This window comes from Prionailurus viverrinus, chromosome F1 (assembly GCF_022837055.1).
Source record: "Prionailurus viverrinus isolate Anna chromosome F1, UM_Priviv_1.0, whole genome shotgun sequence".
NCBI lineage: Eukaryota > Metazoa > Chordata > Mammalia > Carnivora > Felidae > Prionailurus > Prionailurus viverrinus.
The window spans coordinates 61,273,942-61,297,957 of record NC_062577.1 but is presented as its reverse complement, the minus strand read 5'-3'; the positions used below and the strand labels follow the sequence as shown (position 1 = coordinate 61,297,957).

The window sequence follows — 24,016 nt, the reverse complement described above, 5'->3', positions numbered from 1 at the left end:
GACAGGGAGGTATAAGGGGACCTAGGTTTTAGCACTGAAGAGAGAGATGCCCTGGGGGCTCCTGGGTGGCTCAGTCAGTTGAGCGTCCAACTTTGGCTCAGGTCATGACCTTGCAGCTGTGAGTTTAAGCCCCTCATTGGGCTCTGTGTCAGGATCTGTGTCGGGCTCTGTGTCGGGCTCTGTGCTGACGGCTCAGAGCCTGGAGGCTGATTCAGATTCTGTGTCTCCCTCTCTCTCTGCCCCAACCCACTTGCATTCTGTCTCTGTCTCTCTCAAAAATAAATAAACATTAAAAAAAAGAGAGAGCGATGCCCTGGGTCAACTCACAGCCCTTGTCTGGACTATGGTTTCCTCGCTTACACAAATGAAGGGTTGGACTTTAACTCTTTAGTCTTATGATTCCTTTTTTTTTTTTTTTTTTACATATATAGTAGGAAAAAAAGATACTCCTTTCCATGGACAAACAATCATGCTCAGACATTTCAACTTTCCTACCTCAGAGAGAATTCCGAATATTCGTGAACAACTTTCTGAAATGGGGGAAGATATTGTATCTCTTATTATGAGCATGAACCACACCACCTGTATTCCTGCCCTTGTTCACAGGTTGTCTTAATCCTCAAACCACTGTAGATCTTGCATAGACAGAGTGCTCTCTGATGCCTCAGAAATGCCACTCCCGACCTTGGAATGCTGAATAGAATTTTCTATAAGTTCTGATAAATGTGTTGGGGTAGGTGGCCAGGAAATCTTATAGGAGGCATTATTAAAAATTCAAGCCCAGGATACACACAGTTCTGTCTAATCTGAGGCAACAGAGCAAGGCTCTAGGAGATATGTGCACATAAAGGCTCTGGACCTTCTGGAAGGGATAGATCTCTCTTCCTCTGCTCATCACACACTTACACATTGAATTTAGCACATATACCTTTAAAGTTCTACCTGAGGCCAAAGAGCAAGTTCCTTTACTTTCTACACTGTCATGTCAAGAGCTCTGCTTCTGCAAAGTCTGTCCCAGAAGGCTGCAAAAACAACCAATCTTCATAGGTTCTTTATCAATTCCATTGACTTCATTTCCTAATAGCAAAACAAAACCCAAAACCCCCCAAAACAACCCCCCCCCTCAAAAAACCCAAAAAAGACCAACCAACCAACAAAAAACCCTGGGCTCTCTTAATATATGGGAGGAGTCATTGGTGGGGTGGGGATGGGCGTTCTTTTATTGACACTTGTTAACTAGAGAGTGGAATATTCATTACTTGGGGCAGGAATTTCTTGGATGCAGGGTTTCTGCCTCTCTTTCCTTATTTGGTCAGGTGTTGCCTACCGTGGTATCCGCCATCTTGGCCCTGTCTGTTTTCATCCCGCTTCATGTGGAGTGCTGCCAGGACAGGCCTCTGACTTTCCCCCTAGCTGGCCATGACTTCCTTGTTGCAGACATCCAGGCATCCTGTTAGAACCTAACTGCCTACTCTAACACGGTGACTGGCTTTGTTTCCCACAGTCGCTTGGCCTGATTAAAATTTTAGGTGCTTTCCCTTGACAGGAGGGAGTCCATCTTGTTTGTTAGCTGTTGCTGTCTAATCATTGGGGTCTTTTTTTCTCACTAGTGTTAGCCAGTGAGTACCACCCAGTCCTGAGCTCAGAGGACCTGGCGAGTGAATATCTGTAGATTTGGCCTGGATTCCCTAGTTCAGTGTTTTCCAAAAGCTGTTCCCCAGCCACATAACTCCTTGAGAGAGGTTTTTCAGAATGAAGGGCTCTGTGGTCAAAATAATACAGACATTCTGCATACACTGTTCCTCTCCTTGTATGTTCATAATGCCCATTAAACGCTCCAAGAAGCCTTATTGCAAAGAGAACTTTCAAACTAAATTTTATAAGGCATTTGCCAAACCTCGATAACCACAAAATCTTTTTTCCTCTGTAACTTTTATCAGTGTCGTTCAGACCAGATGTGGCCAACTGTCACCCTTTGGGAAATGCTGACCCAGTGCTTTATTTGGGAAGTCAGAGAGAAGAAGAGAACCTCTGAAGACATCCTGGGCTCCCTGACTGCCATCGGCCTTGGCCTTAGCCCCTGGCTCGAGTGACTTCACAAAGGTTCCCCCACAGGGGACCTGTTTATTCCAAATCTCTGACGTAACAACTCATTTTCCCCATCCCTCCCCTGTGAGGTCTAGCAACTGTATTCATTTTTCCACCTTGGTGTCAAATCACTTTCTGCTGGCTGATGGGACTTCTGCCACAGCAGTGGACGCGGAGCCATCTTTTTCTGTGCAGAGAGACTTTCAAAGCTCAAAGGGAAACTGGAGAAATTATAAAGTCAAATGGAGCCAGGGCCCTCAGGGCAAACGGCCTCTCATCTCAAGGTGTAACAGCACTGGTCGTGATGGGGTTTTAGGGTGAGGGTGGAATTTGGAGCTGAGGGCCAAGAAAGATTTCTTGAAGACATCTTTGGTGCAAAAAGGTGATTTTATTAAAGCACGGGGGCAGGACCCATAGGCAGAAAGAGCTGCTCTGGAGTTACGAGGAGTGACTGGCCCTACACTCTGGACTTGGGGGAGGCAAAGCCAGAACGTAAGTTTCCAAAGGGGTCGCCACACGTCAAAGACCCACAGATCACTGGAGGCCCAGCCACTGCCAAGTCATGGCTGCCCTTCCCTCCCGCAAAGCATCAACATCAAGACAGTAGGGGTTCCTGGAGAAATGTTCTACTCTGCCAGCCTCAAGTATTTGTCAATGAACTGCAAGTTATAAGGAAATTTAATTTTACCTGCCATTTCCTTCTGCTTTGGTTTCCCACACCACCGTGGAGGGGAGGGTGATGTTAGGGCTCCAGGAAACTGAGTCTATAGGTTTCTGGAGATTAGGTCATTGATAAGATTGCCCCTCTCTCGCAATCCACCAAGATCCCCGTAAACTGATGGAGACTCTATCATCCAACCATCTGTTCTCCATCCCCTCCCCTGTCCTGGGGCAGCCAGGAGTGCCCGCAGAACGTCACAAACATCCCACCTGGAGGGGGGTGCGTGCCAGCCTGTACTTTGCCCCCAGCCTGCCCCATCGTCCCTCATCAGTAGAAGCATCTGTTCAGGACATAGATTTCCTCCTCCTCTAGCCCCTCTTCTGACAGCAACCTGGCTAAGGAGCCTTCCACCACCCATTAGCCTCCGGAGGAAAAAAAAAGAGCCTGTGATCTCCAGACCTAACCGGTAACAGGCCTCACCTTCACTGGGTTTCTGAAGATCAAGGCATGGTCTCAGCCCACCCAGTTCTGTAAGGACTCACGGCAAATGTATTTTTCACAGATTTTAGACAGAGGCTCCTCAAATAGATGAAAATTCAGTACATTCTGCTTCTACTTTCAAAATAAGTCCAGCAAACTTACCACCAGCAAGTGGGTCCAAGCCACTGTCGTCCCTCGCTCGGATTACTGCACAGGCTTCCGACCGGTCTCCCTACACTCGCCCTTGACACCCTACAGTCTGCTCTCACCACGACAGCCAAAGCGGTCCTTCTAAGATGTGTGTTGTATTTGCCGCTTCCTTGCTTAAACTAAGCAAGAGCTTGTCCCTGCACTTGAGAACAAATGCTAAAGCTTTGCAGGGCTCCACGACGTGATCCATGATCTTGACCTCACTGTCTGACCTCATCTACTGCTCTCCCTTGAACACACCAATTAGACCTCTGCTCAGGGCTTATGTTAACTTCTGTTTCTGGAATGTTCTTCCTTACAGATATCCACATCATGCTTCGTCATGGCCTTGATTCAAATGTCACCTTATCAGGGAGGCCTCCCTGATCATTCACTAGAACTCCAACCCACCCCTTCACCATCTCCTAATCCCTGTCTCCTGCTTTATTTTCCCTCATTGTACTTCCTGCCAATCGACGTACCCTATGTTCCCTTAACTATGTGTTGCCTGACTACCCTGCCTCCCATCGGAATGACAGCTCCAGGAGAGCAGGGCCTTTGAATTTGCTCACTGCCTTAGAGTGTCTGGCACATGATAAAGCACTCAATAAAAATTCTTCAGCGTTTGACATCAGAAATGTAAACCTAGAAAGTCCTGTATAAACGATACAGTCCACACTCCTCGCCGACTCGAGGCTCAAACCATGAGATCCTGACCTGAGCTGAAGTCGGACGCTCAACAGGCCGAGCCACCTAGGTATTGATAGTGCGCTCAGTATCACAAGCATCCCTCCACTTCATGCTGTCCAGGTAAGTTATCGCTTAAAAAATCTGTTCTACGTCTAAAGACACTCAGGCTAAGTTACGAAACGTAAGTGGATATATTTCAGTGCATGGGAGAAGATGGCCCTGCAACATACGCTCCTCTATATTGGAAACTTTCTGAATTAAAAAGTAAAGACGTGAAATGACTTTGGAAGAGTACCTGTGATGTACTGTGTGGGTCATGTCCAGGTACAGAGGTGCTTACTTTAGGCCTACACCTGGAACTCTGGGGGGTGGGTGGGTGGGGTTTTGAGTTGCTGAGGGCTGGGAGAGAGTGCTGGAGGAACTTGGACAAGACAGTCCCTGAACAGGCCAGGACACAGATCCCAAGCCAGGCCACCTTCCCTTCTGAGGTGAGGACCCTTTTCTTGCAGACCCTTGGCTACAAGTGTCCAGAGTGTGACAGCCAGGCCGGACCTGCCTAGACTCTAAGAGGGAATGAACTTAAAGCTGACGCCTTCTTTCTTCCGGGGCTATAGACTAGCTTTCTCCTTTTTGAGGATGGTTTGGTTTTTCCACTATGGGAGGCATTCACTGCACACTTCTTCTCACATTCCCTTTTTTTCCTGGACCGATCACCTGGACTGATCCCAGTATAGCTGATCTCTCCAGCAGCAAACCTTGCTCCTTCGCACCACTGCACCGGGAGAAGGTTGACTAAGAAACCCCGTCCAGAAGCTGGACTGACCTCTGCATCCTGACTCCCACCTCCTTCCAAGGGCCCCCTGAGCTTTCCACAGGGTTCTCGGGCCTGAGGAGAAAATAGCCACTTATGGGACACAGGTTTTCAGTTTCTCTTTTTTAAAAAACTGGTTTCCTTTGAGTTAGGCAAATAACAATATATTACCAAACAGCCAACTTTACTGAAGCTTCAAGCCCTGAGACGCTGCGCCTGTTTAGTGTAGCCGTTAGTGTCTCTGCCTGCCACCTGGGACAGTCAGGTTCCATTGGCCGTCGGGCAAATGACAAGGACATTTTGTTTTCTTTCCTCCATTTCTACCCTCATGTCTCGAAAAGTTTCCTCCTTTTGTCATGCAGAGCCTTTCCAGCAGGCCTCTGGGACGATGCCCCTCCGGACGCCAGCGACAAGGACGTGGCTCAAGAGGAGGGCGTTCCCACAGTTCAGGAACATCCTCCTTCCGGCGCGCCCCTCCCCCTCCCCGGCCCCGCCCCTGCCCCCGCCCCCGCCCTCGCCCGTCAGAGGAAAGGGACTTGATTAAGGAGGGAAATCAAATCCAATCAATGCAGGCTTCAGCTAGCTGGTTTCGGTTATTTCAGTGTTGCAAATCCTAGGATAGAAAAAGACTGAATTAAAACGACTGGATCAGAAAACAAAAAGCTGCGTTGCATTGGCCGGGAATCGAACCCGGGCCTCCCGCGTGGCAGGCGAGAATTCTACCACTGAACCACCAATGCTGTTGGCTAATGCCCGGTGGTGGCATCCCTTAGCTTCATCTCTGTCCCGAGCTCCGTTCCACGATGTGAATCAGGCTCCCGCTTGAGTCACCGCTGAGTCACCAGTTTGAAAATATTGTCTTTATGTTCCAAGACAGAGAACGTTAGGACTCAAAAAAGAACAACATAAGCTATTTAAAGTCCTGACTCTGAGGCTCTATTGGCATGACGATGACACGCTTTCGGCTCTCCCGGCTCATCAACCACCCAGGGGGCGCATTTGTCCTCGTGGGGAGTTGCGACCTGAAGTGGTTTCGGATCTCGCTTCGGGCCGGCGGGGAGGAGCTGGAACTTTCCCCTCCACGCCGAGCCAGGAGCGGGTAACCGGCAGGCGGCGCGACGGCGCGGGATGAAGGGCTCCTGGAGGCCGAGCCAAGCAGCCCGGAGTCCCAAGGGCTCAGGCGTCCGACGCGGCCCGCGAGAAACCACCAGCGAAGTGGCCGTGGGCACCGACCCTAGCCCCACGTGCTCGTGGGTCGGCGTGCTGCAGGGAGGCGGGGTGGCGGCTGCCAGTCACCCACGACCAGGGCACGCGCCCAGTGCCCGGCTAGGTGGCCTTCAGGACCGCGCGCGGCTGGTGCGCGCGTAGCTAAGAGGCCGGCGCACCACCTGCTTGGACGCCACGCGCGCAGGTTCGTGGTCCCGGCGGTGCTGGCGGACCTGAAGCACGGACCCTTGCAGGGGGCAGAGGGAGGGCGGCAAGGCCTGGGTGCGCGTGTCCCCCCCCCCCCCCCCCCCGGGGGCAGGAGACGTCTTCCTACCCCCAGGAGGTCTCTTCCATGGTGCTGAGCCAGGTGCAGGAGACTGGTCACGGTGCCCGCCTACCTCAACGACCCGCAGCGCCAGGCCACCACGGACACCGGTGCCATCGTGGGGCGCCACGGCGGCCACCATTTCAGACGGGCTGATCAGTGCGGCGCGGGGGAGCAAAATGCGCTCATTTTCGACCTGGGTGGGAGCACCTTCGACCGTATGCATTCTCGCTGCCGACGCGGGTGTCTTCGAGGCTCCTGAGGCTGGGTGGGGAGGGCTCGACGACAGGTTGGTGAGCCGCCTCGGGAAGGAGTTCCAACGGAAGCACGGGAAGATTTCCCAAGAGGACAGGCACAGAGTACAAGTGTCGGGAAGTCCTTGCCTGGCCGGAGCACAGCCAGCTGGCAGAGAAGGAGGACTATGAGAATCAGAAGAGGGAGCTGGAGCAAAGTCTGTCACCCCACCTTCCCCAGGCCCTACGTGTCCCTGGGGGTAGCCGCTGTGGAACTGACACTGGCCAGGGAGCCCCCCACCCCTCCCCGGTGGCGGCCTCCTCACCGAGCAGGTTGATTGAATGGTCCCTCCTGGCAGGTCATCTGTGATGGTAAGGCCTGGGCTTGTGGGCCCTCTGTCTTCTGTGATCCTGCCCTGAACTTGAAGAATGGGAGTGCAGAGGAATCTTCCAATCAGGGAGCTTTCTTCTCGCCGTGGTGTACCACTGAGGTCTGTGCCCGTGTCGCTTGTTAAAATCCTTTTCTCTCCCATTTCAGACGGGCAGAAGTCATCATTATTAACATTTGTGTGGCACTTCAACATCGCTTTTGCCTACTTTGGTGCTGTTGTACCTGCATGTATGGATTTTGTTAATATATGGGTTTTGTGAAACATACATGGAAATAAACATTTAAAACTCCTCCTTAGGGGCGCCTGGGTGGTGCAGTCGGTTAAGCGTCCGACTTCAGCCAGGTCACGATCTCGCGGTATGTGAGTTCGAGCCCCGCGTCGGGCTCTGGGCTGATGGCTCAGAGCCTGGAGCCTGTTTCCGATTCTGTGTCTCCCTCTCTCTCTGCCCCTCCCCCGTTCATGCTCTGTCTCTGTCCCAAAAATAAATAAACGTTGAAAAAAAAAAAATTTAAAAAAAAAAATAAAAAAATAAATAAAACTCCTCCTTAGTTTTCAGTCCAGTTAAATACATAAAGAGGCAAGGCTTTCAGATGGAAGCAGAAACTGTCAGGGTGGGTGCTGAAGGAAGGAAGTGAAGAAAACTCACAAGCCTGTGCGTGTGATTTCCACAGGGGAAAACAGGCTAAGGGAGAGTTTGAGGCAGACATGTCCAGTGGGTACTGAAGTCTGAGGGTTGATAGGAGCGAGCTGTGAGTTACCTGCTGCAAGAGGAAAGGAGATGAGAGTTGGAAAAGTAGAGAATGGAGAGAACCTTTAAGTCCCAGCAAGGTTCCCATGTGTGACCCTAAGATTAAAAAAAAATCCTGTATTGGGATTCTAGTTTAGTTTGTCTGTCTATATGTCCTAATACACTGACAAGATAGTTTATATGATAATTAGCTGGCTCTAATCGAGTTACTTTATCCATTGTTCCTTTTTTAAGCTTGTTCATTTATTTTGAGAGAGAGAGAGAGCGTGCGCATGTGGGGGAGGGATAGAGAGCGAGGGAGAGAGAATCCCAAGTAGGCTCCACACTGCCATTGCTGAGCCTGATGCTGGGGCTTGAACGCACGATCCATGAGAACCATGAGAACTGTGAGATCATGACCCCAGCTGAAATCAAGAGTCTGAGGCTTAACTGACTGAGACCCTTATGCGCCCCTATCCATGTCGTGTTAGAGAATAAACCCCACGTCCTGGACTCTGGAATGTAGAGTATCCTGTCTCTGGAGAGTACATCTAGGGGTGTAATTAAAGTTACTATTGAACTTGTGTGTGAGAGGTTTCTGGTTTCTGCTGATGGGCCCTAAGGGTGATGATTAATCATAATAATGATGCCAGCCCTGTATCATAATAGCAATACTGAAACCAGATTGCTTAGGTTTTCAGCTCTGTTCCTTTATATCTGGTGGAAGTTAAACTTCCCAAGGTTTGGGGGCACCTGGGTGGCTCAGTCAGTTAAGTGTCTGACTTCGGCTCAGGTCATGACCTCATGGTTCATAGGCTCGAGTTCTGCATTAGGCTCTGTGCTGACAGCTCAGAGCCTGGAGCCTGCTTCAGATTCTGTGTCTCCCTCTCTTCTCCTCCCCCCCACCCCCAAATAAAAAAAGATAAAAAAAAAAACCCAAACACTTCTCCGAGGTTCAGTCTCTCCTTCTATATAGAGGGGATGATGATGAAATAGGACCTATTTCAGGATTGGTAAGAGGGTTCAGTTAATTAGTACATGCAAGAAATGATAAAGTTATGCATACAGCATATGAGCAACACATATTAGCTATTACTAATTATTTTAGTTGAGCGTCAACTATGTAGCAGGTACTTGACATACACAATCTAATTTAATCCTCACGGCAACATCACAGGGTTTTATTTCTTTGGGGAGATGAGGATTCTGAGGTTCACAGAGGTTAAGCAATTTACTCAAGGTCGCATAGCTGTTAACTGTGGGGGAGGGGCAGGTTGGAATTGAGAATCCCGTCCTGCCTGATTCTAGAGCCTGTGCCTTGTCACCTCACAAACAGGCCATGACTCTACTTGTTATCAAAACTTCCCAGTCTGTCGTGAAATTGGCTATGTTATTCCTTTAGAACACAGTTGGAGAGAAAAGGTATATATTTTGTTTATTAGTTATATTTTTCACTGATACATGTTTTTTATAGCACGTGGCTGAAGCTGGGAAATATCTTCGGGCTCAATTTTAGTGCCAGTTGAGCAAATGCCGATAGAAGAGCAAGGATAAACTTGCATCAGCTAGTTCCCAATTAACCCAGTCCACACTGGGTCTCTCCTGTGAGCAACGGGAAGATAGACTTTTATCTCAGAACTGCAGGAAGGTTTGGCCAGAGCAAGGCTGCATTACAGTTGGTTCAGGGGCGCCTCTTGCGGGTGACGAGGAGATTGAAGAACAACCCACTTGGCGCCATACTTGTCACTTCCCATTTTTAACTGCTCTCTTTTCCTGCACCTGGGCTTAGTGCTGGCCATGCTGGTTTCACACTAAGAGAACTTGCCCAGAAAAGATGACATCACATACACATTCTATATTACACTTTCCCTTCCCAGAATTTCCTCCCAACTTCCAACTTGGACTTCCCAAGAGGAATGATACTCATGTTGCTGGGTGAATCGGGAAGACCCTGGGCCCTGGGGCCTTGACCCAGTCAGACCTGAAGGAGTCACCAAAAGTTCTTGGTCTTGTCACAAGAATGAATCCAAGGACAGACATGCAACACAGAGGTCGAGTGACACAAGTGGGAAAGTTTATTAAAGCGAAAAGTACACTCTTGAGATTTGAGAGCAGGCTAGCAAGGGGGGGTGGAGAGAGAGACAGAGAGAGGGAGAGAGTGCCTTCTAGAGGTGGGGTTTGGGTTTCTATCTTTTATTGACAGTTGTGAACTAGGGGGCAGAATATTTATCACTTGGGGCAGGAAGCAGGGGTTCCTGCTTTTTCTTCCTAATTTGGTCAGGGATTTCCTGTTATGGTATCTGCCCTCTTGGGCCTGTTGCTTTGATGGGGCTTCCTGTGGAGTGCTCCCTGGACAGGCCTCTGACCTTCACACAGCCTGCCACAGCTTCTTGGTTGCTGGCCTCCAGGTATCCTGTCAGAGCTTAAGTAACTTCGTATTCTAACACTCACAGGGTTAAGATAGTTTGTTAGCATTCCAACAACATATTCTCTCTCTCTCCTTAAAAACATATACAGGGTGTAAGAAGGAAAATCGTCTTGTGTTGTGAAAACATTTCAGATCCTCTCATTTGTATGGGATCTATTTTTCCATGGAGGGATTTAAACACACTACTTCATCTACTTTTGAATGAGTCTGTTGTTAATGGTTTAGTTTCTTTGGGGACTATTTCTTGTAAGCCTGATAAGGCATCTTTTTTTTTTTTTTTTTATTTTTAAAAAATTTATTCTTGAGAGAGAGAGAGAGAGGGACAGAGCATGAGCGGGGCAGGGGCAGAGCAAGAGAGGGACACAGAATCCGAAGCAGGCTCCAGGATCTCAGCTGTCACCGGATCCCGACGAGGGGCTCGAACTCACAAGCCGTGAGATCATGATGTGAGCCAAAGTCGGGCGCCCAAACGACTGAGCCGCTCAGGTGTCCTTGATAAGACATCTTTATATTGTATATAGTTGTCAAAGGACAGAATTTTAACTGAGTAAATCTGAAGATCTAATTGGCTTTTGTAAATGATTCAAGAATTGGGCAATGTCCACTCTAGCAAGTCAAGGAGAACTCTGAGGCCTTTTACAAAAAAAAAAAAAAAAAAAATCGAAGGTTTTTATAGGCAGGAGGGTGGGTGACAAGTTACTAGCAAAAGAAAAGAAAGGATTGCTCCAGATAAGGTCACCCTCCCTTAGGGGCAAGGGCGGGGTTTCCTACCCTAATTGGTGCAGACTGGAAAATTCCTGACTGGTTAAGACTAAATTTCAGGGAGAGGTTTAAACTGCAATTAGGTTAGAATTTAAGCCCCAGTTTGGTGACTTGGCCCAGCATAAGTGACTCCACCTTGGACCTGTCCTTCCTTCCTTTCTTTCTTTCTTTCTTTCTTCTTTTGATGTATGTTGATTTTTTCTTTTTTTTTTTCTTTTTTTTTTTTTTTTTTTGAAATTTTACATCCAAATTAGTTAGCATATAGTGCAGTAATGATTTCAGGAGTAGAATTCAGTGATTCATCCCCCACATATAACAAGTGTCCTCCTTAATGTCCCTTGCCCATATAGCCCATCCCCCACCCACAACCCCTCTAGCAATCCTCAGTTTGTTCTCTATATTTAAGAGTCTCTTATGTTTTGTCCCCCTCCCTGTTTTTATATTATTTTTGCTTACCTTCCCTACTGTTCATCTGTTTTGTATCTTAAAGTCCTCATATGAGTGAGGTCACATGATATTTGTCTTTCTCTGACTGACCAATTTCGCTTAGTATAATACCCTCCAGTTCCATCCACGTAGTTGCAAATGGCAAGACTTTGACTGCATGGTATATACGTGCCACATCTTTATTCATTCATCCGTGGATGCATTTGGGCTCTTTCCATACTTTGGCTATTGTTGATAGTGCTGCTATAAACATTGGAGTGCATGTGCCCCTTCAAAATAGCAAACCTGTATCCCTTGGATAAATACCTAGTAGTGTAATTGCTGGGTCTTAGGGTAGTTCTATTTTTAATTTTTTGAGGAACCTCCATACTGTTTTCCAGAGTGGCTGCACTGGTTTGCATTCCCACCAGCAGTGCAAAAACGTTCCTCTTTCTCCTCATCCTCCCCAGCATCTGTCCTTGCCCGAGTTGTTAATTTTAGCCATTCTGAAAGGCATGATGTGATAGCTCATTGTGGTTTTGATTTGTATTTCCCTGGTGATGAGTGATGTTGAGCATCTTTTCATGCGTCTGTTAGCCATCTGGATGTCTTCTTTAGAAAAGTGTCTATTCATGTCTTTTGCCCATTTCTTCACTGGATTATTTGTTTTTGGGTCTGTCGTTTTCTTTTTAACATAGTTTGATTAGTGTAATAACAACCATGTCACCCAGTTCCTCCCCAAAAGTATTACAACAAATTAAATCAAAATACGTGCCCATTACTTAGAAATGAAATCTTGCTACAATCCCTCTAATGTAAAAACAGCGTTTTCTTGCCCTACTCTCAATTCCTCACAGGCAGCCACTTTCAAGTGTCTTTTGTTTCGGGTTTTTTGTTGTTGTTGTTGTTGTTTGTTTTTTAGGGCCTTTTTATTGTGCAATAACTTTTGATTGACAGAGAGTTGGGAAGATACTACAGAAAGTTACTATATATCCAGGGGTGCCTGGGTGGCTCAGCCCGTTAAGAAAGTTACTATATATCCTTCACCCAGCTTCCCCTAATGTTAAGATTTTTACATAACCATGGTGCACTTATCAAACCCAAGAAGCTGACATTGGTACAATACAGTTAAGTGAACTATAGACTTTATTCAGATTTCATGTTTTTCCACTAATTTTTTTTTTCCAGAAGCCAATCCAGGATACCATGTTGCATTTGGTTATCATATCTTCCCTGATGTGGAAAATGTCGGGGTTCAGAGCCAATGGTCAAGAAAAAAATCCTTGAACCATCTTTGGCGCAAAAAGGTGGTTTTATTACAGTATGGGGACAGGACCTGTGGGCAGAAAGCTGTCCGGGGGTAGTGACAGGTGACCGATTATGTAAGTTCAAGTTGGGAGGGGATTAGGGATAGCAGAAGTCTCTAAGGAATGTTGGAAACAAGGTTTCTAGGACCTTGAGGGGGCTAGCTATTTTTAGGAAAAGGTCATTTATTACCTTTTTTAGGAAAAGGTCATTTATTACCATTTATTGCCTCTCTCAGTCGTGAGACCCTTCGGATGCATATCTGGGGGCCATATGCCTGGAGGATGATTGCCAACATGTATCTTGGGGGGCAGCGAAAATGAAGTTTCCAAAAGAATTTTTGTATGTTAGACAGGATCCTGTGGGGTTGGGCTAAGGTCACCTTTTGCCCCTAGCAAAGTGTCAACTTCAAGGCAGCTGAACTCCCAGAGGAAGGTCACTCTGCCGGTCTCAAGGCCTTATCAATGGGATGTAGGTAGTAAGGACATTTAATTTTTTTCTTTTGCCTTTGTTTTGTACATCATTCCCGACAATCTGTGACAGTTTCCCAACCTTGTGTTTCATGACCTTGACATTTCCAAGAGCACTGGTCAGTATTCGGCAGATTGTCCCTCGATTTGGGTTTATGTGATATTCTTTCATGATTAGACTGAGGTTTTTAAGAAATGCCCATCTCCATGAATTCGATCTGTGGGACTGTGACCTTGATCACATGGTTAAGGTTATACTTTGTTTTTTTACATGTCTCTCTTGTGAATGCATTGCCATCGGCTTTAGCGTAGACACCTTCTGTTCTAAGCGCGGTGTCTGACATAGTGTGAGTGCTCATCTGAAACTGCCTTGGTGAGAAGCAAGGGAAAGGGTAGTCCAAGTTCAAGATCAGCCTGTGCAAAGGCACCTAAATTGGATCGGTGCTGCTCAAGCTTTTGGATGCGTGTGCATCACCTGGAGACCTTACGAACTTTGGATTTGGTGGGTCTGAGGTTGTGGCCTGCGACCTGCATTTCTAATAAGCCCCTAGGTATTCACCTAAGCCTCCCACCAGCTCAGTGTACTTACTATACTGCTGGGAGCTTCCTGAGGTCACCGTCTGGTCTAGTAAATAACAAAAAATGCAGTTTGGCAAAGTTTCACCAATTTCACCAATTGACCTAGAGATCCTTCCAATCTCACACCTGTGAACCTCACACATTCAGCTTGACAGCTCGTCCCTCTTCCCAAAAGGGCAACAAGGTTTTTTTTCATAGCCACTTCCTCCTCCATCAGAAAGCATCTTATCTGTGACCTTCAGGAAAAAGGAGCTCTCGAAACACCCAACTCCACGAGTTTACCTTTCCTCTGTATTACTTTCCCAGATTTTTTCTGTTGATTTATTTTCCTGAGTTTTGGTGACACAGCAAACCTACTGAATTAGAATTGGTGGTGGTTTTAGCGCAAGCAGGTAGTCGGGTTTCAACCCCATGTCTGGACGCCAGCAAGGGAGGAGTCAGGGTCAGCTATGGGGAAAGTCAGATACCTGTCCTGGCAACATTCCAAAACTAAAGCCAGAAGAAAGCCGGATCAAATCAGACAGGCCCAAGGCAAAGAAGGCCTGCAACCCTGCTCCCAAAGAAACCCCCTCCCCAAATAATATTCCACCGCATGGTAAACAACTGTCGATGAAAGATAGAGACCCAAACCCTGGGCCCTGCTCTCCCTTGAGCGGGCTGCTCTCACATCTGGAGAGTGCACTCTCTCTCCCTTTAATGATCTCTTTTCCAGCACTACTCAACTAGTGTCTGGTCTGTTCTTGAATTTTTCTCTTGGGAGGAGCCTAAGAGCCTGTGGTGACATCCCAGAGAGGGGCTGCGCGGAGGCCTCAGGGCCAAGGGGTCTCCCCAGTCCACCCCGCGACAGATGAACGGCCTGCCCTAATATGCTTGGCACATAGGAAGGGCTCAATATATTGTTGTTAGATAAAGGAGTGGATAAATAGGTACCAAGAGGACGGAGTCTAAGGCAGAAACACTTTTTTTTTCAGTTAGGGATAGATCTTAGTGTCAATTGTTTCCTGATTTCCTAGACCAGTCTCCTGCCTGTAACAGAAAAAAATAGATTGTTTCATATTTACAATGAAGCATAATATTCATATGTAGGCACTCAGGACAAAGAGGTGTCGATTAATCAATACTCCCTTCTCCGTGAATTCAATTCTATTTGTTGGTGGGGAAAAAAAGTGAAAAGCAACACTTTGTCAGAAGTGGGATTCGAACCCACGCCTCCAGGGGAGACTGCGACCTGAACGCAGCGCCTTAGACCGCTCGGCCATCCTGACTTCGTGCCCCACGTTGTCTTATTTTCCTTTAGTATTATTCTACAGTACTGTATCATGACGTTAACATACATCAAAGCTGTATTTATTGTTTTATATAAAATTAGAACTCTCCATGGGGTCCTTGTCAAAGCATGGAAAATAAAACTGTCTCCGACTCCTCTTTCCTACTTCACCATCCTAAACGGTAAGGATCCATTTTAACTTTCGCCCTTCTGAGCCCTCCAATCACTCCTCTAGCGCGGCGGAATCTCGCCAGGGTGGGCCCCTTGCCGGCCGGTCTCCTTCAGACCCTCCGTCCCAAATCGTCGGTACCGAATCCCACGCCCCGCGGATCCAGCGCTGGGACGAGCCCAGTGGCAGAGCTGGGAGCGCGGACAAGAGCAGGGGGCGGGAAAAATCCCTGGGCCGAGCGAGGCGTCTACTTTCCTGCTGGGCTCCGCGCTGCCCCGGCCTCCAGTCCCTGTCCGTAGCCGGAGGATCGACTAGGAGTAAGGCCGAGGTCCATTCTCGTTAAGGGAAAACTCCACGCACTTCAGAATCGTGGAACACCGTGGTCCAAGAAGCCACGGCCTCCATTTGCCTTATATAGAAAATTCCCAGAATTCGGGAACGTCAGCGTTGGTGGTATAGTGGTGAGCATAGCTGCCTTCCAAGCAGTTGACCCGGGTTCGATTCCCGGCCAACGCAACTCTTTTCCTCTTCCAGAGGAAAGCCACACGGGATGCTTTTTTTTTTTTTTTTTTTTTTTTAAAAAGCCTAAACCCAAACTAGGAACCAAACTGCCTTCTCTCCCGGACTCATCTGTAGCTGCGGAACCCCTTCTCCTCCCAACCGCGCTTGGGTCCAGTGTCCGACTCGGAAGGCTTTCTTTCCTGTCTGCCGCTCCTCCCCGCCTTTCTTTCCCCGCTGCCACCTCTGGAGGAACCTGCGCGACGCCGGGTGCCAGGTACCGAGTGCCGAGCGCCGGGAGCTGGGTCTCCGGAGGGCCCTGCGTGCAGGTGCGCGAGGTCCGTGCGGCTGCCCTGCGAGTGTGTCGGGAGAACTGCGCTTGCAGGTACGACAGTAAACTAAATAATTAGCAGAAGTCAATAAATGGACACCCAGTTCAGCCACTGAAGAAAGTCTAAGTACGCTGGGAGCAACTTGGGCATATGAATCCCCTTTTTCAACTGTAAACGTTAGGAAATCTAAGTACGCATCCAGTTTTTCCGATGAAAATTTAACGCCGGAGTGTGCAACCTGCTGTCTGTTGAGTGTCCAATACATACTGGTTTGAAGACAAAGTATGAAAAAATTCTAATATCTTCATATTGGTTACACGCCCAAACAATATTTTGGAGATCTTGGGCTAAAGGAGATGTGGTATTAAAAGCCACCCGTTTCTTAATTTTTAATGTGGCTGCAAGAAAATGTAGATTACATGTAGGGCATTCGGCATGCGTCGGTTGCGACGCGCCAGTCGAGGCAGTAAAAAAGGCACAGCGTTGCCAGCAGCCAGTAACATTTCACGGAAGTGTCCTGGCAAGTTAGAAGTAAGTTTGTAAACAATGACTTGGGAGCTCACTTCGCGGTTTTCCTCGTTAGTATAGTGGTGAGTATCCCCGCCTGTCACGCGGGAGACCGGGGTTCGATTCCCCGACGGGGAGACTATGGAATGTTTTTTTTTCTCCCTCCCACCCCACTTCCTTGTTTCTATACTCTCTTACTGGAGAAATAGAAGTTATTCCTAAATGATTTCAGATTCTCTCCAAAAGTATGCTCGTCACATGCGAATTTCGTGGATGATGGGCAAGAGTACGGGTCCTGCGTTTATTTTGACCCTGGTTCTTCACTCTGGAAGCGAGTTTCCACCTGATGTACCACTGAAAGTTGCCACTGGGTGCAACTTTCTCCCAACCGCGTAATTTCCGGCTGCCCGCTGGAGGAGAATCCCGGGATCCAGGCTGTGCCTTGAGCTCTGTATTCCAAACGTCCACTCTCCACCTTGCGGTCTCCCGCTCCCAGGACTCAGGAGGCGCTCCTGCTTTCTTCCTCCCGGGCTTGTTGCTAGTCTGCTGTGGCCGGCCAGCGTTCTCAAGTTCACACTCTTTGAGCCGCCTTACTACGACCAACTTGTGCCCACAGAAGGGAGCACTGGCCTCAGAATCAGAACATCTGCTCTTTTGTCACTAAGAGGCTGTGTGCTTCTGCGCAAGTCATTTTTCTCGGGGCTTCGGCTTCTTCATCTGTAACGTGAAGGAGCCAAGCTACAGTTTCTGAGACCCTTTGCGGCTCTAAAGTCCTTTGATGTAGTGCCCTGCGGAGCACCTGGGGCACAGTATGTGCTCATTTTTAGAAAAGACAACATTTTTCCTGCATATAAGAGTAATATATAGTCCTTCTAGAAAATATGGGAAATAAGCAAACCACAAAAGAATAAGAGGCACCCATATTTCCATCACCCAGGAAATCCCCATTGTTAATGTTTTGCTGTGTGCTTAGCTCTTTGGCATTTTTTTAAAATTTTTTTTCCAACATTTATTTATTTTTGGGACAGAGAGAGACAGAGCATGAACGGGGGAGGGGCAGAGAGAGAGGGAGACACAGAATCGGAAACAGGCTCCAGGCTCCGAGCCATCAGCCCAGAGCCCGACGCGGGGCTCGAACTCCCGGACCGCGAGATCGTGACCTGGCTGAAGTCGGACGCTTAACCGACTGCGCCACCCAGGCGCCCCCTTTGGCATTTTTTAAATGCAAAGTTGGAATCACGGTGTGAGTACTGTTTTTTAACCTGCATGGGTGTTTACTTAAAAATCTGAATATTTCTATATTCATTGAATGTTAGTCTAAAACGTTACTTTAATGGCTTCGTCGCGCTATATTAAATGGCCACATTATAGCTTCTTCAACGAATCTCCTAATTTTGAACATTTCTTTTGCGGCAGTTTTTCTCTCTTCTGGTGGAGGAGCTCTTGGAATCTCTGCCTGGTACTCTTTTCACCCTCCAGCTATTATTTTCACCATGGCCTCCCTGAAATCTGTGCTGGGTAGATACTTGGTTGGAGGGTAAGCCAGAGATACGAGAGATTTATTTGCAGATTTGGTTTTCCGGAATCAGGCTATCTCTTCTCTGAGATTTGCTCCTTCAATATCCAGCCGGCCTAGCAGCCTTCAACTTTGCCTCAATGCATGAGGTATAAGACTGGTTTTCTGCCTGAATTTATGTGCCCGCGTCTCATTTCCTGGAAAGTGCCCTCAGAACGAGGATCCTGCCCTTATGATTCCTCCTTCCATAGCTTGAATCCTTTTTTTTCTCTTTTTAAATTTTATTTATATCCAAGTTAGTTAACATATACAATGTTCTTTATTTTCTATCTCCTTTGATCGCTTTCCAGTGCCTTATAGATTTTTTTTTAATTTGTCCAGAGTTTATAATTATTATGGGCACAGTGGTTAGTACCACACAAACTCCCCCACCAGTATGGAAAGGAATTAACTTTTTAATTGTATTCATAGCGTTTTTGAACAGAAGTTTCTAATTTTTATGGAGACAAACACTTTCTCTGGTAGTTTCTTAACTTTTTTCATAAGTAGAAAACTCTTACCCACCCCAATATCAGATCAGTTTTTACCTTTATTTTCTTAAGTGTTTCCTTTTGCTTTTTTGGTATTATCCCTTTAATTCTTTTTGAAACCATTTTGAGATGTAACATGGGTAAGTATAACTCTATTCCCATCCCTCCACCTGGTGATTCTCCATTCAATTCATTGCATAGCCCACCCCTCAACCATTGATTTGAAATGACATCATTGATGGGTACTAACTCGTCCATCCCTCTCAAAGAAGACAACACAAAAACTCTGGGACACACTTTGACTCCAGTCCCAGCTTGGGTCCATGAACTAAACGTGAAACCAGAAGATATCAAGCTTCCTCCCGGATACTGTGAATGACTGGGTGTCAATGGCTTACAGTCCCTTAGGCTGCTGTCCCTTGTTGTCTCTTCTTGCTCATGTTTTTGATATTTGGCTATGTGAGTGGTGCCCCGGTCTGATTTCCAAGACAGTTTTGACTCCATCTTGGATTATGAGCTGTTTATCACGAACCCAGTAGATTGCATGCTTTCTCTTAGGTATCGTGGATCAACGGGATGGTATAAACCTTTCTCTGTTCCACTGTTGGGATCTTTTCCACAGGAATTTGGGAAGAGTCCAACACAGGGACCTGGAACCCCTCCCTCCTCCCGCACCCGGGTTGTCTTTTAAGAACAAAAAGCTGCACAGATCCTTGGTGGCAAGGTATATATTATCACAATATGCCCACAACTGTAGCCCAAGACTACAAAGTTCTTTAGATCGTTTCATCCCCTCAGTATCTAATAGTCCCGCATCAGAGGTGGAGGTGGAAGCGTTATCTGCTTTTGTTTTAATTTGGAGTTGGTTTTATTTTTGGTTTTCAGTTTATTCACTGTAGTGGATATGTCCCCTGGTTTGCTCAGCACCCAGTCCTGTACCATTCTGGTTTGCTTTCCTGTGCTATTGAGGCTGGGAAGCTAAAAACTACATTTCCTAGATTCCTTTGCAGCGGGGGTTCTGGTTATGATTTACGTTCCACCAACCAGATGTACTTTAGTGAGATCTGATTTGTAACTGAGTTACATGGGAGAGACACGGGGATACAATTTGGGTGGTGTAAATAGTGGCCAATGCAGCCCGTGTTCTGGAGCCAGAGACCGGAGACTGGGGAAGCTTTTTAATTTGTTTTATAGCAGGTTTTGCTGGGTAGTGTGGTAGCCCGATATACAGAATAGTTTGGGGAGCTATTCCTGGATGTTAGCCTAGAGTCTGTTTCTTCAGGACTCTGTATTTCAGGAGGATTCTGTATTTCAACTATTCCCTACTAGTCCTTAACTGCACGTATAGATCTGTGTGTTTACGCGTCTCATAAAACCGATTTCCAGGCAACGTAAGTTGTCGTGCAAATGCTATTTAACCTTTCAAATCATCTCCAAATTGTTTGATTTTTAATAATTGTCGGTTTTGTTTGATACAGCTGTCACTGGCTAAATGATGCCTCTATCTGAACCCTGCTTTACCCGCGTCAAATTCCCCCACTTTCTGTCCAATACATTGATAGTCGTGCAGTGACTTGTGTAAGCTGAAAATTTTTTCCTAAAATTAGGATATTGAATCCTTTGACATCTTCTGTTAAACTAACAGCAATCGTGATAAGTTTTTTTTTTCCATCCTTTGAAATACTGTTTGAGGGTTGCTTAGATCTGTTTTCTCTATCACACAATAGTCATTTATTGGAATGATATGTGTCATCAGGCTGGATGAGGCAACTAACGGGATTGTGAGGTACATGGGCTCTGTTGTGCTTCCCGTGTTTGAACTTGGCTCCCCTTCTCTGTTTCCTCATATGTAAAAGGGGGTAATGATGACGATTATAATTCTCAGATGAGTTAATAAGAGTTTAGAATGGTGTCTGGCAATGAGCAAGCATTAATTATCTTCTTTATTACTAACACAATTACCCGCGGTGGGAGGATGTTTGGGGTTTGAAAAACAAACAAACCTGTTCCATGAAATGAAGGTGAACCTGGCACAAAAACAGACACATAGACCAATGGAATAGAACAGAAACTCCAGAACTAGACCCACAAACGTATGGCCAACTCATCTTTGACAAAGCGGGAAAGAACATCCAATGGAAAAAAGACAGCCTCTTTAACAAATGGTGCTGGGAGAACTGGACAGCAACATGCAGAAGGTTGAAACTAGACCACTTTCTCACACCATTCACAAAAATAAACTCAAAATGGATAAAGGACCTAAATGTGAGACAGGAAACCATCAAAACCTTAGAGGAGAAAGCAGGAAAAGACCTCTCTGACCTCAGCCGTAGCAATCTCTTACTCGACACATCCCCAAAGGCAAGGGAATTAAAAGCAAAAGTGAATTACTGGGACCTTATGAAGATAAAAAGCTTCTGCACAGCAAAGGAAACAACCAACAAAACTAAAAGGCAACCAACGGAATGGGAAAAGATATTCGCAAATGACATATCGGACAAAGGGCTAGTATCCAAAATCTATAAAGAGCTCACCAAACTCCACACCCGAAAAACAAATAACCCAGTGAAGAAATGGGCAGAAAACATGAATAGACACTTCTCTAAAGAAGACATCCGGATGGCCAACAGGCACATGAAAAGATGTTCAGCGTCGCTCCTTATCAGGGAAATACAAATCAAAACCACACTCAGGTATCACCTCACGCCAGTCAGAGTGGCCAAAATGAACAAATCAGGAGACTATAGATGCTGGAGAGGATGTGGAGAAACGGGAACCCTCTTGCACTGTTGGTGGGAATGCAAATTGGTGCAGCCGCTCTGGAAAGCAGTGTGGAGGTTCCTCAGAAAATTAAAAATAGACCTACCCTATGACCCAGCAATAGCACTGCTAGGAATTTATCCAAGGGATACAGGAGTACTGATGCATAGGGCCACTTGTACCCCAATGTTCATAGCAGCACTCTCAACAATAGCCAAATTATGGAAAGAGCCTAAATGTCCATCAACTGATGAATGGATAAAGAAATTGTGGTTTATATACACAATGGAGTACTACGTGGCAATGAGAAAGAATGAAATATGGCCCTTTGTATCAACGTGGATGGAACGGGAGAGTGTGATACTAAGTGAAATAAGCCATACAGAGAAAGACAGGTACCATACGTTTTCACTCTTATGTGGATCCTGAGAAACTCAACAGAAACCCATGGGGGAGGGGAAGGAAAAAAAAAAAAGAGGTTAGAGTGAGAGAGAGCCAAAGCATAAGAGACTGTTAAAAACTGAGAACAAACTGAGGGTTGATGGGGGGTGGGAGGGAGGAGAGGGTGGGTGATGGGTATTGAGGAGGGCACCTTTTGGGATGAGCACTGGGTGTTGTATGGAAACCAATTTGTCAATAAATTTCATAAAAAAAAAAAAAGAAATGAAGGTGAACCACAATACAGATGGGGGAAAGGGGCACCTGCCCCTCCGTCACCTGTTAGCCCCCAATTTCCCCTATGTTCCAGTCTGCGTCCCAGTCTCCAGCCTATCACAGGACGGCCAGCAGAGGCCACAACATGTGGCTGATACTTTGTGTGACGCGTTACCGCCTGCCCATTCTCTCTGTTATTTCCTGACTCTCGGTACCAAGTTTGGGTGGAGGCTGTGGTTCCCACAAGTGGCCACAGGCAAGGGTGACTACTGAGTAGTAATGAGTGGTAGCAGACAGCCACAGTGTCGGGGAGCCAAACTGACACTGGGCCTTTGTTAACTGGACCAGGGTTCGGGTGGCCCTGTCCTGGGACAGGACAGTCCTATCACCAGGACTTGCAGTAGGCTGGCTTAAATTGGACCCGTAGGTTGGGAGGCATTGAGCTGCCTCTTGACAGTGCTCATGTAGAATTCTTTAGAGTTGGCCAGCAGTGGCATGGGGACTGGCTTTCTGGTGTCTAGGGACAGCCAAAGCAGAACCCAGACGACGATTCTTTCTGAGGGGGAGTTAACGGGTATGGCACTGACCGATCAGAATGTTACCGTCTGTACATTTCCCTCCTCGTCACAGGATTAAGTGTCTTCCAAAAGTTTTCTGTTGTCGTCGCCGTTGTTGTTTTTCTAGCAGATTTATTGACCCGCAGATCCTGTGCAATACGTATGCTAAGCATTGAAGGTCGGTATAGTGTTCCTTTTCCCTGGTGCACATGTAAAACCCTGAACAATCAACAGTTTGGGTATGTTATATATTTGTTACTACTCCATCTAAGCATTTTTCTTTTCTTTAATTTTTTTTTAATGTTTATTTATTTCTGAGACAGAGAGAGACAGAACATGAATGGGGGAGGGGAGAGAGAGAGGGAGACACAGAATCCGAAGCAGGCTCCAGGATCCGAGCTGTCGGCACAGAGCCGGACGCAGGGCTTGAACTCATAAACCATGAGGTCATGACCTGAGCCGAAGTCAGGGGCTCAACGGACTGAGCCACCCAGGCGACCGGATCTAAGCATTTTTCAATTTCCACTCAATTTCTCTTTGATCCATGAATTATTTTAAAAGCATACGTTTGAAAATTTTCCATATATATGAGGGTTTGAAAAGGTTTTTTATTTTTGGAGTTGCTTTCTAAGTTAAATCCCGTTATGTTCAAAGAATGTGTTCTAAATAGTGCCAATTCCGTGAAGCCATGTTTTATGGCTTCATATAATAAAGTGAATTTTTGCAAATGTTTGAGAAGAATATGTAGCCAAAAATTATTGGTTGCAGAGTTCTAATTATATATATTTAATTTTTTTTTAATGTTTACTGATTTTTGAGAGAGAGAGACAGCACAAGTGGGAGATGGGCAGAGAGAGAGGGAGACACAGAATCCAAAGCAAGCTCCAGGCTCTGAACTGTCAGCACAGAGCCCAATGCAGGGCTCGGGCCCACGGGCAGCGAGATCATGACCTGAGCAGAAGCCGGAGGCCCAACTAACTGAGCCACTCAGGCGCCCCTAAATATATATATTTTAAACCAAGCTTATTAATTGTGTTCATATGCTTAATTTTTTTTTCTCTGCTTGACCTATTGAATGCCGAGAATAGTAAGTTGAATTCTCTCACTGTAGAATTTGAAGAATCAACTATAGATGAATTTGTCAGTTTTCTCTCAGAGGTCTAATAATTCTTGCTTCTATGTTTTAACATCATTTTATTAGATACACATGTATTTAGAATTGTTATATGTTTATCATAGTTTAATCTTGAATCATCATGTGGCGACATCTTTATCCCTTATGATGCATTATTTCTTAAACTTTATTTTGTCTGGTATTACTTAGCTATGTGCCAACTTTCTTTTAGACTGTTCCTGTCATATCTTTTTCCATTCTTTTCCATTCAGTCTTTCTGTGGTTTTTTTTCTGTTTTAATGTCATTCTTCTAAAACAGAATAAAATATATTTTTAAAAA

At 46.4% G+C, this 24,016-nt stretch overlaps 4 non-coding genes across 4 annotated transcripts; 2 read left to right on the top strand and 2 right to left on the bottom strand.

Annotated features, from left to right (window-relative positions):
* Positions 1-5,588: 5,588 nt before the first annotated feature.
* TRNAG-GCC (transfer RNA glycine (anticodon GCC)) lies at positions 5,589-5,659 on the bottom strand. The gene has a single exon. It is a non-coding gene; the product is annotated as a tRNA-Gly (tRNA).
* Positions 5,660-14,954: 9,295 nt separating this feature from the next.
* Positions 14,955-15,037, bottom strand: TRNAL-CAG (transfer RNA leucine (anticodon CAG)). Its single transcript has one exon. It is a non-coding gene; the product is annotated as a tRNA-Leu (tRNA).
* A 615-nt stretch (positions 15,038-15,652) lies between these two features.
* Positions 15,653-15,724, top strand: TRNAG-UCC (transfer RNA glycine (anticodon UCC)). The gene has a single exon. It is a non-coding gene; the product is annotated as a tRNA-Gly (tRNA).
* Positions 15,725-16,611: 887 nt separating this feature from the next.
* TRNAD-GUC (transfer RNA aspartic acid (anticodon GUC)) lies at positions 16,612-16,683 on the top strand. Its single transcript has one exon. It is a non-coding gene; the product is annotated as a tRNA-Asp (tRNA).
* The last annotated feature ends 7,333 nt before the right edge of the window (positions 16,684-24,016 follow it).